Source organism: Podarcis raffonei, chromosome 13, assembly GCF_027172205.1.
Source record: "Podarcis raffonei isolate rPodRaf1 chromosome 13, rPodRaf1.pri, whole genome shotgun sequence".
In the NCBI taxonomy this organism is placed as follows: Eukaryota; Metazoa; Chordata; class Lepidosauria; order Squamata; family Lacertidae; genus Podarcis; species Podarcis raffonei.
The window spans coordinates 29,661,852-29,678,040 of record NC_070614.1 but is presented as its reverse complement, the minus strand read 5'-3'; positions in this window follow the sequence as shown (position 1 = coordinate 29,678,040).

Sequence of the window (16,189 nt, the reverse complement as noted above, 5' to 3'; positions counted from 1 at the left end):
TCTGGCAGGGCAAGAAGCCAAGGATTTAAGTTTAAGTTTAAGTTACTAACAGATGCGAAAGAAAGAGGTGGCTTCGCTCTGCCAGACTTGAAATTATACTACGAAGCATCATGCCTTTGTTGGTTAAAGGAGTGGATTAAACTAGAAAATGGAGAACTGTTGGATTTAGAAGGATTTGATAATAGATTTGGTTGGCATGCATACTTATGGTATGAAAAGAAGAAAATCCATAAAGGGTTTGAAAACCACATCTTCCGAAGATCACTTATAGATGTATGGGACAGGTATAAAAACCTGCTGGAACCAAGACTTCCCCACTGGATTTCACCACTAGAAGTGATGAGTGTGAAAAAGATTAACATGAGGGGGAGATGGATAACATATGGAGAATTGATAGTAAAAGAGGGAGGGAAATGGAAAATGAAATCTTATGAAGAAGTAAAATAATTTGTTTATGATTGGTTGCATTACTATCAGGTTAATGAGATGTTTAAAAAAGATTGTAAAGAGTGTGGATATGGAGAAAAAGATTCAAAATTTCAAACAGAGGTATTGAATAATGAGTATAAAATTTTGTCAAAAATGTATAAAATGTTGCTGGAGTGGTACACAAAAGATGAAGAGGTCAAATCGGTAATGATACGTTGGGCCAGAGATTTTGGTTATAATATACAATATGATGACTGGTTAAAATTATGGAATGAAAGGTTAAAATTTACGGCATGTACTGCGTTAAAGGAAAATGTAATGAAAATGGTATACAGATGGTATATAATGCCAGTAAAACTGGCCAAAATGTATAAAACATGTAATAAGTGTTGGAAATGTAAAGAAAAAGAAGGAACATTCTACCGCATGTGATGGGAGTGTAAAAAGGTGAGGGGTTTCTGGGAAATGATATATAATGAATTGAAAAAGTTGTTGAAATAGACGTTTGTTAAGAAACCGGGTGCCTTTCTATTGGGATTGGTAGGAAATGAGATAAAAAAGAAAGACTGTAAGCTTTTCCAATACGCAGTAACAGCAGCGAAAATACCTCTGGTCCAAAAATGGAAACAGGAAGAAATACCAACGGTGGAAGAATGGAGATCGAAATTGACTGAGTATGCAGAACTGGATAAATTAACAGGGAAGATTTGATATCAGCGAGACCAAAAGTTCATCGAGGACTGGGGAAGATTTACAGATTATCTGAAAAGGATATGTGACGAAAAGATAACGCTTGTTGGTTTTCAAGAGACTCTGTGAAAAATTGAGGAATATTGTAAAAAGGAGAGTAAGATGGGGGAGGAGACTTTTAAAGGCAATACTAAGTTTAGAAATGCGTAACAATATAAATTTAAGTGTAAGATTGGCAGAGAAACTGAGGGAAGTCAAAAAGATGAATGTGTGATAAAATGTGATATGGTTGCATAAAATTGTCTTTTGAAAATGAATAATTTTATTTTTTTTAAAGGAGTGCTCACCGTCCTAACAAGTACAGATAGCACTTGGCTAAGCTGACACTTACAAAACCCAAATACCCATTGTTGATGGCTCAGTTGCAGCAACAGGGGGCCTTACCACATTCACCAGCTTCTGTAACTTTCATTTACGGGCTGCATATGCACAGCTGGAGACGACACTTGCATGGTAAATGTTTCTGCTCTTCCAGCTTCAATTCTCTCCTGGTTCTGGGAGACAGTGATACAGGAGAGGGTAGGGAAGCACCTGGCTCTTTACTTCCCTGACCTGCTTCTTCCTCCACTTCCTCCAGTCCTTCACCCTCCAGCTCTGCAATTTCCTCGAACTCGTACCTCCTGGCTTCCTCTTCTTCCCAGTCAGACTCCAGCCCCACTTCCCCTGGTGCACACTCATCAGTGTCCTGAAACCCCCCGACATCAGCGTAATATAGACATTTTTGCAAAGCAGTTTCTGTCATTCTAATGCCTTTTATAAAATATAAACATTTTGAAGCACACACCAGGCCCTCTTACTCACTGGAATAAGTCTGCATAGGGCTGCTTTTTATTTTTGCTTAAATAAGAGTATAATTTTCATACAATGGGGAGCGCTTCATGAAATCTCTCCTCCTTTTCTCCTTTCTGCTCTTGCTCCTTCAATTCTCTCCTAGTTCTGGGAAACTGTGATACAGAAGAGGGTAGGGAAGCACCTGGCTCTTTACTTTCCTGACCTGCTTCTTCTTCCACTTCCTCCAGTCCTTCACCATCCAGCTCTGCAGCTTCTTCTGCCTCTTGCCTCTTAGCTGCCCTTCCTTCCCAATCAGACTCCAGTCCCACTTTCTCCACTGCACATTCATCAGTGCCTGAAACTCCCTGACACTCCCCCCACCATTTATTATTTGTACCCCGCCCATCTGGCTGGCTTCCAACAAAGATTAAAAATACATTAAAATGCCACACATTAAAAACTTTCTAAAACAGGGCTGCATTCAGATGTCTTCTAAATGTCAGGTAGTTGTTTATCTCTTTGACATCTGATGGGAGGGCATTCAACAGGGTGGGTGCCACTACCGAGAAGGCCCTCTGCCTGGTTCCCTATAGCTTTGCTTCTCTCAGTGAGGGAACTGCCAGAAGGCCCTCGGAAATGGACCTCAGTGTCTGGGCAGAATGACTGGGGTGGAGACGCTCTTTCAGGTATACTGGGCCGAGGCATAATATAGACATTTTTGCAAAGTCCTTTCTGTCAAAAATTACAAAGCCCTATACAGCCTGTATATTTCTGTTACAAATATAAACATTCTAAAGCACACACTATGCCCTCTGACTCACTGGAATAAGTCTGCATAGGGCTGCTTTTTATTTTTGATTGAATAAGAGTAAAATTTTCATGCATGAAATCTCTCCTCAGAGGGTTGGCATGGTTGGAGAATGAGCAACGGGCAAGGACAAAATTGTGCAGAGGGTTGGGCTTTGAACAAAAGACTCACCCTCATTGAGAACTGGGACACTTCCCCAAATATCTGCATTGAAGTCCTACCTGATTAAACCAGCTGTGCCACACTATGGCATCCTCACTTATGCTCATGAGTTTGTCAGGAGGAGCTCGGGGATCCATCCTTCCAACTTTCACTCTCTTGAAAGATTGGTTTGGATATGTGACCAAATTGATAATGTCATATTTTTGAATGAGCTCCCCATTCTGGTCAAAGGAAACCTTCTCCTCAACACTGTTGTTAAATGACACAGCTTTCAAAAAATGGTAGAGCTGGAACAAAAACAGAATAGGGAGCTATTTAAGAGAATGGTTCAGCCAACCCAAAAGAAACCCCCCAAAACCTTTCAATAAAGGCCACTGTGGTGGATAATGCCCTCTTGATGGAGATAATGTTACTAAAGGTAGATTCATGTCAGACTTTTATTATTTATGGCCAAAAGCTTTTGAAAAAGTTCAAACAGGCTTAGAGGTATAAACCAATTACAATGACAAAAACAAAGACTAGAATTATTATTATTATTATTATTATTATTATTATTATTATTATTATTAAATTAATTTATACCCAGCCTTTTTCCATGAGGGGCTCAAGGAAGCTATGTAGTAGTAGTAGGGGTAGGAGTAGTAAATTTTATTTATATCCTGCCCTTCCCGGCCAGAACCGGGCTTAAGACGGCTAAAATCAGGATATATGTAACATTAAAACAAAAGAACAATCAGTTGAAATACAGAGTAAAATCAGAATAAAATCAGATGGCAACCCACAAATTATAACTATATGTGCTGGAAACATTAAGTGCTCACCAGGCCCAGCTATTTGTGTTGGTCTTATATGACCCCGTGAGAAGAGTTAGAGAAGCCACTTTCATACAGGGTCTTGTAAAAAAGAGGGGGGATTGTCAGAATGTGCCCCGACTAAAGGCCTGGTGGAACAGCTCTGCGGAAAGATGTCAAGTCCTACAGGGCCATGGTCTCTTGTGACAGAGCATTCCACCAGGCTGGGACCAGGGCCAAAAAGGTAGAGGCCAGTCTAACCTCCAAAAAGGTAGAGGCCAGGACCTCCAAGGTGTTATTGTTTTGCAGACCGTAAGGTTCTCCGTGGAGCATACCAGGGGAGGCGGTCCCTTAGGTACGAGGGTCCTAGGCTGTATAGGTACCAGCTGCTTAGCAAGACTGAGGTGGGAATATGCTGCCTTTCCTGTAGCTGCAACCTGTGCCTCAATAGAGAGTTGGAGACGTCAAAGGTTACACCCAGACTCTTGACAGAAGGTATTGGCACTAATTACGCCCGTGCAAGAGATGGGAGTTGGGCCCCCAACCCCGTGTCACCTGACCCAGCCAAAGGACCTCTATCTTCGAAGGATTTAACTTCAACCAGCTCCCACGCAACCATCTAGCCACAGATTCCAAATATCTGGTCAGTGTGTCTGGGGCGAGTCAGGATGGCCGTCCATCAACAGATAAAGTTGGGTGTCATCAGCGCATTGATGACAGTCCAGCCCGAAGCTCCGAACAAGCTGGGCAAGAGGGCGCATGTATACAATAATATGTATACAATGCAAAACTATGTAAACTATGTATACAAATAAGACCATAGGATAAGAATACGAAGCAATAGGTAAAAAAGGAATAAAGTAAATATCAAATCAGGACATCATATCAGTGTACAGCTAGATTTGAAACAGTGGTAGAGCAGGGAGAGGACTATATATATATTTAAAAATAATAACAGAAAATTAATAAAAACTGAAGAAAGGAACAGAAATAAAAATAAAAATAAAGCGCCGTTAATACTTTCATAGATAGGTCACACCATATACCGTATTTTTCACCCTATAGGACACACTTTTTCCCCTCCAAAAATGAAGGGGAAATGTGTGTGCGTCCTATGGGGCGAATGCAGGCTTTCGCTGAAGCCTGGAGAGCGAGAGGGGTCGGTGCGCACCGACCCCTCTCGCTCTCCAGGCTTCAGGAAGCTTTCCGCAAGCCATGGGAGAGCTGCACGAATTCGCGCAGCTCTCCCACGGCTTGTGGAGAGCTGCCTGTTCTGGAGGCTGGGGTCGGGGGAAGCTCCGGCTTCCCCCACCCCAGCCCCGTGCCTGGGAGTGAATAATTTTTTTTTCTCTATTCCCCCCCCAAAAAATCTAGGTGCGTCCGAAAAAACGGTATATATATATAACGTGTGTGTGTGTGTGTGTGTGTGTGTGTGTGTATGTGTATGTATATATATATATATATATATATATATATATATATATATATATATAATCACATACACCCTTTTATTTCATTTCTTCCATCTCTCCGTTTCTTTTTCACACAGCCCACAAATAAAAATAAAGCGCCGTTAATACTCTCATAGATAGGTCGCACAATATATATATTTCACATACACCCTTTTATTTCTTCCATCTCTCCATTTCTTTATCACACAGCCCATATACAGACATTTCTCTCTCTCTCTCCCTATCTCTCTGGCCAAATATATGTTGCTAGCAAAGACAACACTTGAGCTCACAAAAAAATTGCCCAGCCTTGTACCTCTTAACTATAGGGAATGAAGGCAACGCAGAAGTGGACAATTGCACAGGATCGATCTAAAAAGTGTCTCCAGCTGATGAATCATTCTTCCTGCAAACTTGACCTGGAGATGTAATATTGCTGTTCTTGGACTTGGAGAACTACAGTGCCGAAGTTTTGGTGAGACTAGGGCTCCCCCTCTCCATTATAGTACGAAGCTGAGGGACACAGCTGGGTCTCCTTAATTAAAACAGCACCTCACAATGTGGGTGAGACCAACAATTCAGATGAAGCTGTTGCTACTATAAAAGACGTATTCTCCTAATATTTCTTGCTAATGCAACATTAGAACTCTGCTTGAGTTTGAAAACACACACCATGTACATCCCTCAAACATCCCACTCTTTCTCATGTGCGCTTTCTCATCCCCCTCTCTTCATTCCTCTTTCACAAACCAATATGCCTTCACATATACAGTTAAATGTCAATGGAATTAATAATAAAAGAAGAACAACCAGTCCCTGATTCACGTTTGGATTCTCTTACGTGCCAGGGTTGATGATAGTGAAGGTTCCTTCTTTCTCTCTTCATTCCTGCATTGCTTCTGGATCTGGATGAAATCATGGCATGTAAGGCATGAGCCACAATATAGACACTATTGTAAAAGCTGTAGCTGTGGCCTGTTACACTCTTTGGGAAGACGTGCTCAGGAAGGCTCTCTAGTTTCTCCTCTCCAGTGCAGGGAGAAGAATAAGCTCTCCCAGAATAATTACCCAGTACAAAACGGGCCAGAACCGTATCCTGAGATATACAGTGAAATTGATCTATCCAGAAATCTTTAATAAAAGTATCTCCTTTAGAGTTAGAAGGGTTTCTGTTCTGAATAAAGTGTTGGAATCCTTGTAGCTCATTAGACTGAAGTGCAAATGATAAAGCACCAGAGAAATCTTGTATATCAAAGATATGTTTGAAGAGGTAGGTTTTCAATTCCATCCCAATAGTCAGAATGAAGACTTTTCCTTTTGGATTTTGCATTCGGGGCTTGATTCCTTTTCGTAGAAAATATCTCAAACAGATCATATTTGTAACCTCTCCATGGAAGACCAGGACATTGGATTTGCTGTTCATGATCTTATCAGACAAATACATTGCACTTCGGTCAAAATATCCTTTCTCAACATCATATTCCAAACTGGTGAATGAGTCAAGGAATGCAAAACAAATGCTATGATTGGAAAATTGTGGAACCATCTTCTGTATGAACCATTGTAAAGTCATTCCATCTGCAACAAACAATCCAATCCATCTCCAATGGAAATAGTCAAGTAATTTCAGAATCCCCGTGAACTGATCAAGTCTCTTTGGAAACATTTTGTAGAAGGAAGGGACTTCAGGGTTCTCCAGTATGATCGAAGCAGAATCATATATGAGCTAAACATATATTGCAGATTTGGAAACATTTTTTATTTAGTTTACATTGGTGGTGCTTTGGCGCTGTATACCAGAAGGAGCATCTCCACCCCCATTGTCCGGATACTGAAATCCAGCTCCAAGGGCCTTCTAGTGGCTCCCTCATTGTGAACCAGGGAGGGCCTCCTTGGTAGTGGCTCCGCCCTGTGTAACACTCTCCTGTCAATTATCTGACTTTTAGAATACATCTGAAGGTAGCCCTCTATAAGGAATGCTTCTATGTGAGGCATTTTACTGTGGTTTTAAAATTTGCTGGAATCTGCACAGAGTAGCTGGGCCAAACCAGTCAGATGGCCAGCATAAAAATTATTATAATTATTATTATTTATGAGGTGGGGCAGAATACATGAAGAAAAACAAGCATGGGAAGGAAAGTCTTGTGAAAACTCTAAGACCTATCCTGATTGCTGGGTGTGTCTTTCAGGAAAAGGTAGGAGCACACTGTGCCCACTCTCCTTCCTTCCAGCACTAGGAAGGATTTGCCTCTCTGTGTAGCACCAATCCCGTCTTCTGCTTGGGATTCTGGTAAAAGAACAGAAGAAGAAGAAGAAGAAGAAGAGTTTGGATTTGATATCCCGCCTTTCACTCCCTTTACGGTGTCTCAAAGCAGCTAACATTCTCCTTTCCCTTCCTCCCCCACAACAAACACTCTGTGAGGTGAGTGGGGCTGAGAGACTTCAAAGAAGTGTGACTGGCCCAAGGTCACCCAGCAGCTGCATGTGGAGGAGCGGAGATGCGAACCCGGTTCCCCAGATTACGAGACTACCGCTCTTAACCACTACACCACACTGGCTCTCCCCACAGAATTAGCCCTCCTTTTGATCAACAGGGGGAGGAATGAGAAAGTCACCTTCCTCTTCCCCCCTCCGAGAAGTATGTTTAATAAGGGTTGAAAAAACACCCTGATAAAACATCAGTCCTATTATTTTGAATGAATGTGGTTGATAAATTGGGTCAGGACATTTGAATACTTTAATCAGCTTCCCCTTGCATAATAGAGTCTATCTTTTTGTAATTCTGTGTTTTTTTAGCCATTATGCCTATTCTATTAAAAGCTCTATCAACTACCTTCCATGTCTTCAAATTCCTGATTTGGTTTATTTTATGTCTGCTTTGTTGATCAGTCATCTATAATTGTAAATGGATTACTCATACTGTCATCACACCTTGTTTGATAACTCTGTATACATTATGCATAATGTTCCTTTTTCCATTTGAAATGTAATAAAAATATATTTTCAAAAAACCAATTTGGGATGGATCCAAAACCACTTCTGAAGTGGAAGGCAGTATTTAAATTGTGTATATTTCGTCTGTTTCCTTACACACATGCACTCTTACCTGAGGAATCTTGTAGATACCAAATACTTGTGGTATGGGAAAGTAGGAATTAGTAACATCCGCAGTGATTGTCAATAAATGTTCATGGACACCACACATAAAGTTGGGGAGAAGTCTGTCCTTTGGTGAAATAAATTGTATCGCAGCAGGAGATGTCCACCTCGATTCCAAAGTGTTATCATAAATGTTGAATCCCAGTGAAATATTGGATAAAATCTGGGGATTTTCATTAACCTCCTTTACAGCAAAAGCCAAAGCCAGAAGATGCTGATAGTTCTCTGTCACTCCACTAAAAAGAGAGTTGCATATTATACCAGAAGAAAATAACAAGTGCAGACAACTGCTGGAAATGTGTGAGTTAAAATGCGAACTTAGTACATATGTTGATTAACTGCAAGATAATAAGCTCATTTTGGTGCGAGGAGAGGATATTTAAAGCAAGAGTAATAATTTTTATTTATTTATTTAGGGGAACTTAATTTAATTCTAAGTTACATTCCGGAAATGTGGGCGATTTCAATGGGTCAAAAATAATGGCTGTACCATGCTATATTAGAAGCAAAAAAACTTGTTTTGATGAATTGGAAGAGCTGCAAAAAGATTCAGTTGAGCACATGGACTGATAATATGGACAGATTTGCTACATACGAACGAATTGTATGTCAATGCAAAATAAAAATAAGAATGGATAAATATGAAGAAATCTGGAATGAATATTTAAGTGGATAGTGGTGAGAAGTAGGGGGAGGAGTGAGAGATGGGAAAATATTGTTTAAAAGTTGTAGTCATAGGTATATTAGTGTATTCAAATCTGAATTGTCAAAATGTGTTATTGTTATTATTGTTATTATGGTTTTTGATATATGTGTCTTTTGCGGTTGATTGTATAAAAATGATTAAATAATATATATTTCTTTTTTTAAAAAAAGAGAGAGTTGCATATTGTGTCACAAGTATATTCCGCTCTTTCTAAAGATGTTATTTTCTAAAGTGGCAATCCTATAGCAAGATCCTTGGCTGAGGTGGCTGAGTTGAAGCTGGCTGAGGGTCACTGAACTGAAGCTGGAAAAATGGTTGTTCCAGAAGAATGGGAGGGCAGGACCACAGTGGGGGTGAGTTACAATATTTCACTAACACACATTACCTGGCAAGCCGGCATACAAAAATATGTTAAAATAGAATATGTTCCCACTACCAGACCAGAGGCAGAATTGAGGCAGCTCAACCGGTTCGCTTGTACTGCACATGGAGCCACAGGGTGTGCCACAACTATGATGTATGAAGGTGAGAGGCAGAGGGCACCCATGAAATCTGAGACTCCCAAAATCCACCACTGGTCAGGTTTAGGCAAAGGAGCAGTAGCAGCATTGCTGCTGAATGTGGCTTGGATGTGGTGTATCTTTACCTCAGCTTAATTCACACAGGTTTGCTTTAATGCAGTTTATTGTGCGTATGAGTGTTCCTCAATTTTTTTAGTTATTGTTCTTCATTACTATACATTACTATATATTATGTGCTTACACACATACAAGAGTGGGGGAAAGCTACAATATCAACACCACCACCATCATTTTATGTGTATGCCTTTCTACAGTTGAAACCATGCTCAAGGCAGCTTACAACATAGAATCCTAGAAGATTAGGAAGGAACCTCATGTGTATTCTACCCTGCAGGCATATCTGGTTGGCCTCAAACCACTAGCATTCTGATTAAAAGCCTGAAAACACTCGCCCGTTGCACTGCCTTAGGCACAAGACATGACAATATGTATATAATCACAAACATGAGAAAAGTCATAATGAACAAATAAAACACATCGAAAAGAAAACATCGAAACTGAAATAATTTCCACAAAAATCAGAATAAGATATGATTCATAATCAGTTCTAAAAATAAAAATAAAAAGGAATAAATAACAACAATGAAACACCCTAACAAGAGATGTGAAACTAGACCCCAGCCCAAGAGTCAGTTCAGCACCTTTTGTAGCTGAAGTCAATCACTCAGTCATGGCACTGCCCTCCCAGGCCTGATGGGTAAAAGGCGTCCATGGAAGCAAGCAGATCATCCAGGACTCACATGCAAGATGGTCTCCAGGCAGTGACCTATTGAATTCCTATACTGAGTAATTACAAACATACCCAGTGAGATATATTAATGTTTGAGAGCTGGTGAGAGGGATGCTCCTTGCCTTATACATGGTCCTGAAGTTCAGCTGTTAAGATCCTTTATTTGGTGGGAACAGTAGCTTGGTTTGTGAAGCAGAATTCAATATCATAACTAAACTGGGTACTGCTTTCCATCACTCTTCCACAGCATGAGAATCCTGCTTTGGAAGACAATATGGTGATGGAGAGAGATACAAATGGAAAGAAGATGGAAATGCACATAAGTCAAGTAAACAATGCTTCAAAAGTCAGGTGACATTCCAAAGCCCCAGTACATATTCAGTGGCTATTTGTATATGGGGAGGTGGGATACAAAATTCCTATAATTAATTAACTGATTCTCCTACTGAAAAAACAAACATGTCATTGTCTGGAGGCTGAAAAGTTAAGATTCCTGTGGACTTTCCACGAGCTCTCCCTAGTCTAGTGTGTTCAAAGTTTCTGTTTTAGAATCAGGATTGCAAAGAACTAAAGTTCAATCTCTTTAATTTCTGCTGCGGAATGTAATATAGACAGAGACAAAGTAGGGAGGAAAAATGATTCCTTATACAAACATTTTAGGTACTTGTTCCCAATCAGGATGTCTGTTCAAGGTAATTGGAGACAGAGAAACGGAACTCTGATAAACGATGGCTCCATAGGTGAAATCTCCACGTTGATAAAACCTGGGATGAATCGGTCTGGAACGCCACTTTCTACACTGAACATCTTGAGCCTTGCATGCTATGTGAGGCAGCAGCAGCAGCAACAAAATTACTAGTATCACCATTTTCAATGCACATCTACCTTCAGCAGATTTTTTTATATCTAGAAAATTAATAATGTCACCATTCTGCGTACAAATTAAACTGCAGCACACATATCCCTCTCTTTCTATCTACCGCTGTATGTTTAGAATCTCTATGATAGCAACAGCCTGACTTTAATGAATAATTTGCAAATCTACCCAAGCCCAACAACCAAAAAACATGAATTGATAGAAACCAGTCTAACATAGGTTTGGTCTCTATTCCCAAGTCCTTGGTAATTGCAGGTACTCTATTTTGTATCCTCTGAGCATTTCTTGAAAAATACGTACTTGTTATATCTTAAGAGAAATAATACCTGCATGTGATTTGGATAATAAGGGCCAAAAGCAAGAGCAATAATTAAAGAGGCTTGTCTAGAGCGTGGCAGAAAATTTATCCTAGGAAGTCTGATGTCTGATAATACAATGCAATTTCTCCATTTCTGCCATTCTAGGAAAGAAAACATATTTTTGGCACAAGCACCTTTTAGTGTGTCCCCCCTAAGTTTAAAGTTAATAGGATCCAAATGTGAAATGGGACTGCTATGATCAAGCAACAACTCCCAAATATGCAGCCCATTATCAAATATCAAAGTCAATGAGTAGGCATTGGAGATATTCCTATGGACCATTGACTTGATTCATCTGCTGAGTCCTCTTAAGATTTCTTTGCATATCTCTAATTGATCTTTACTCTAAACAATTTTTTCAAAAAACCCTTTAAGAGAGGGATGATAAGAAATAGACAAACATTTGGCAAAAGGGGAAATACAAGGACATTCTATGGGAAGGAGACGACGGCAAAGGGGGAACAGCTCAACTCCTACTTGGTCTCCATCTTTTTCTGACTTAGGTTTGGAAGCAAAAACTGTTGAAATGATAAAAGGAAATGTTTTCGGTCCAATAAATGTTAAGAAGTGATATGGGAGCACATAGCCACTTAATGAAAGGTAAATTTTGAACAGATTGGACCATTTCAATTTGCCAAATGCCTTTGTGGCACCAAGTGACACCAGTGACAATTAAATACCCTTTGGTTTAGTGTGCCCACAATTGCGTTGCTGTCAGAGCTGCCCGAGGTCCCAGCTCACAAAGGACCAACGCCGCTTCGTTGTTAAGTACGAAAGTCTTTATTGAAGTTCAGTTTCACTTTCACAGCTGCAGCGTGCAGCCCTACGTCTCAAACTCTAGACCGCTGAAGCTCCGTCTGAATCTCCTCCCCCCAGACACCAGTTTAAGACTCTAGCCTTGCTCCACCTCTTCCTTTGCTCTTTCCTCCTCTGGTTCCGCCTGTCCGTCGGGGTCTCGCCCTTCCTAGACTCTTCTGACGCTGAGTCCCCTGAATCTTCCCCCTCCCTCCGGTGGGCTTTAGGACCTGGTTCCCAATCCGGGTTTCCTGCTGTCCCGCGCGCCTGTACATTTGAACTTGGCGCGCGCCCAGCCTGCAACCTTCCTCCTGACCGTTGCACTGCTGCTGTCACTGCTCCCCCCTTCGGGGAGGCTAGCTGGAACTGACCTCCCCTCCGTTACTCCACTTTCCGATGGAGGCGTGGTCAGCCCTGACTCATCTTCTCTCCCCGCTGGAGGAGACGCTGGTCCTGACACATGTGACTCTTCCCCCCCACTACGCTCTGGTGGGGAAGCTGGTCCTGATCCCCCGCTGCTGCTTTGGGAGTCCCCGCTGGCCCCTTGTTTCTGGTGCGTCCCCCCTGGGACCCCCCTTGCCCTGACCATAGGCGCCCCCTTCTGAGAATCTTCTGATTCGCTGGAGAAGCTCATGGAATCTCTCGGGTCACTGTCATACTCCCCTACGCTGCCCTCGGATTCCTCCCCTTCGCTCTCCATTTCCTCTCTCCCCTGTGCTTCTGCTCCTGAGCCCCTGACAGTTGCGCTGCCACTTTTATAGGCCCCGAGAATCACGCCGCTCACCCTAATTGGCCAAAACAGCCTGGCACGTTCCCAGGGCTGAACAGTTAAGGTTTGGGCCACACCTATCAACAACTCACCTGTACTTTTTGATTCTCTGTCCTTTTGTCCTTTTACTGTATTTATTTTTACCAATTTCAACTATAAAGTGATTTTCTTGAGTCAAAATGAGAGTACCCCTAAACATTTTAAAGAGAAAAAGCACTACCCGTCCCTGATAAAACCATTGATATTGGGAGTCTTTCTTACCTTTCAGGCTTTATTAACTTCTTCTACTTTTTCAAGGGAAATGGGTATTTAGAAATATTCAATATGATTTTATTCTAGGTTTTTATTCTAGGTTGTTCTTATAGCATTGTACTCAAATGAAGGAGACTCCCCTTAAAAGAAAATTAAGCTCATTTGCTATCATTAAACATAACATACTTAACAGTGTTGCTGAGAAGATAACATGGAGAGAAAAACCAATGAATTATGAACATTCACAATTATGTCATTTTAAGATGTTCTTTGTACAATGAAATCTAATTCTTATTTATACTTAAGTCAGAAAAGGTTTGAATGAATTATAAATAAAAATTATTATTATTATTATTATTATTATTATTATTATTATTATTAGCAGAAGCAGCAGAAGCAGCTTTTGAGGATTATAATCTTCTTCAGTGTTTTCATCTCCTAATTAACTGCTCCCTTTTGTTCAGCTCAGGCCTCAACAAGATAATGTAGCATTTGGGGAAGAAGATGCAAGTCAGCAACCCAGCACTGGAGGCCAAGATGGAGAAGATCTCCACAGCCACCATATATTTCCCTTTGGTGCTCAAGTAAGTTGGAACAAAGGACATCCAAACACTGCAAAACACCAACATGCTGAAAGTGATGAACTTGGCTTCATTGAAACTGTCAGGCAAATTCCGGGCAAAGAAAGCTACAATGAAGCTAGCCATGGCTAGCAAGCCCATGTAGCTCAGGACACAGTAAAACATGATTGGGGATGACTCGTTACATTGCAGTACAATATCCTCAGTCATTGTCTGGGCATCAGTATCTGGGAATGGAGGAGAGGTGGAAAGCCACACCAGGCAGATGCCCACTTGGAGAATGGAGCAAGAAAGGACAATGGAGTTGGCCAGGGTTTTTCCCACCCACTTCTTCATCCTGGATCCAGGCTGTGTAGCCATGAAAACAAGAACCACAGTGATGGTTTTGGCCAGCACAGAAGACACAGCCATTGTGAACACAAGGCCAAAGGCAGTTTGGCGCAGAAAACATGTCAACTTGTCAGGTCTGCCGATAAATAGGAGTGCAGAAAGGAAGCAGAGTAGGAGGGAGATGAGGAGAGTGTAGGTCAGGTCCCTGTTGTTGGCCTTAACTATGGCAGTAAACTGAGACCAGTGACAATTAAATACCCTTTGGTTTAGTGTGTCCCCAATTGCATTGCACTGCCACTTTTATAGGCCCCAAGAATCACGCTGCTCACCCTAATTGGCCAAAACAGCCTTGCACATTCCCAGGGCCTAACAGTTAAGGTTTGGGCCACACCTATCAACAAACCACCCTGGTTGGGTTGATTCTCTGTACTTTTTGATTCTCTGTCCTTTTGTCCTTTTACTGTATTTATTTTTACCAATTTCAACTATAAAATGGTGATTTTTTTGAGTCAAAATGAGAGTACCCCTAAACATTTTAAAGAGAAAAGGTACTACCCGTCCCTGATAAAACCATTGATATTGGGAGTCTTTCTTACTTTTCAGGCTTTATTAACTTCTTCTGCTTTTTCAAGGGAAATGGGTATTTAGAAATATTCAATATGATTTTATTCTAGGTTTTTCTAAACTTCTGCCTTTGTTAAAAAATAATAATAATTTGGGGGGAAGAATATGAATTTGAATTAAAAGATTATTTTCCAATATTTCATAATTTTTCACACTTGCTGAGTTTATTGAAAATACTTTATTTCTCCTTAAAGTGAGTATGTTATTGTTCTTATAGCATTGTACGCAAAGCATTGTATCATTCAACATAACATACTTAACAGTGTTGCTGAGAAGATAACATGGAGAGAGAAATCAATGAATTATGAACAGTCACAATTATGTCATTTTAAGATGTTCTTTGTACAATGAAATCTAATCCTTACTTATGCTTAAGTCAGAAAAGGTTTGAACGAATTATAAATAAAAATGTATTATTATTATTATTATTATTATTATTATTATTATTATTATTATCAGAAGCAGCTTTTGAGGATTATAGTCTTATTCAGTGTTTTCCTCTCCTGGTTAACTGCTCCCTTTTGTTCAGCTCAGGCCTCAACAAGATAATGTAGCATTTGGGGAAGAAGATGCAAGTCAGCAACCCAGCACTGGAGGCCAAGATGGAGAAGATCTCCACAGCCACCATGTATTTCCCTTTGGTGCTCAAGTAAGTTGGAACAAAGGACAACCAAACACTGCAAAACACCAACATGCTGAAAGTGATGAACTTGGCTTCATTGAAACTGTCAGGCAAATTCCGGGCAAAGAAAGCTACAGTGAAGCTGGCCATGGCTAGCAAGCCCATGTAGCTCAGGACACAGTAAAACAGGATTGGGGATGACTCATTACATTGCAGTACAATCTCCTCAGTCATTGACTGGGCATCAGTATCTGGGAATGGAGGAGAGGTGGAAAGCCACACCAGGCAGATGCCCGCTTGGAGAATGGAGCAAGAAAGGACAATGGAGCTGGCCAGGCTTTTGCCCACCCACTTCTTCATCCTGGATCCAGGCTGTGTGGCCTTGAAAACAAGAACCACAGTGATGGTTTTGGCCAGCACAGAAGACACAGCCATTGTGAACACAAGGCCAAAGGCAGTTTGGCGCAGAAAACATGTCACTTTGTCAGGTCTGCCGATAAATAGGAGTGCAGAAAGGAAGCAGAGTAGGAGGGAGATGAGGAGAGTGTAGGTCAGGTCCCTGTTGTTGGCTTTAACTATGGCAGTATCATGGTGCTTCAAAAATACTCTTAGCATCAAAACTGTGATAATGGAAAATGAGAC